Raw genomic sequence first — 960 nt, 5'->3', positions numbered from 1 at the left:
CAGCGGATCATCCGCAGACCGATGGTCAAACCGAAAGGGTGAATTGCGTCATCGAAGAAGTTCATTGCAGTGTTTGCGCTGAGACGCCGAGGCTCTGAAGCGCCATGTTGCCACTCGTAGAGCTTGCACAGACTACACACCGTTGTACGTGAACGGGCTGATTTACCCTTGCGTCCCGCTGACGCCGCCATCCCACGGCTCAGGGCTTGGTGCGGGAGGAATAGCCGAACGGCTTGCTGATGTCAGCTTTCTCACCATCCGTAAAGAAGTCGATGACTAATTGTCTACCAGACAGTGTCCTACGACACGTTCGCGATTCGATAGCTGAAAGCCGAGACCTGCAGAAACAAATATGCAGATGAAAAAAGAAGAGGCAAAGTGAAGAGCTTTAGGGTCGGGGACCTGGTTTTATCGAATTCAAAGAACCTACCTAAACATGCAGCCTCTGCTATCTTCCGGACGAAGCTTTGTCTACGGTTTATCGGACCGTTTAAGGTTGTGGCTAAACGGGTCTTGGCGTACACGCTGAACCTTCCCAAACGGATGCGCACACACACGGTGTTTTACGTGGGCTTACTCAAGACATACCGGGATCCGGCACAAGTGAACCCAGAAGCGTTGGCGCCGGAGCGGATCCAACGGGCCCGCGGCCACCCAGAAGGTGAAACAGCAACTGGTGCTGAGCACGGAGTGCAACAACCTCCATTTCCGATGGAGCCAAGCGCTCCACCGTTGCCTGCAGCAATACATTCGCCTGCTCTACGGCTATGATTCACTCCGACAAAGAGCGGTAATCCTCAAGGCGGGGCGGGGCGGCCGGCGCACGACGTGCTTCAAATCGTTAAGAGCGTCCGCACAGCGATATTCTTCTTCAGCATGACACTCAGCGGAGCTCCGATAACGAAGGACCTAGCCCTCAAGGGCTTGAAGAGCATCACGAGTCACCGGACGGTGGTCGAC

This window comes from Plasmopara halstedii (assembly GCF_900000015.1).
Source record: "Plasmopara halstedii genome assembly, contig: Scaffold_658, whole genome shotgun sequence".
Lineage (NCBI taxonomy): Eukaryota > Oomycota > Peronosporomycetes > Peronosporales > Peronosporaceae > Plasmopara > Plasmopara halstedii.
The sequence above is the reverse complement of the archived record's forward strand: the minus strand, read 5'-3'. Positions refer to the sequence as shown.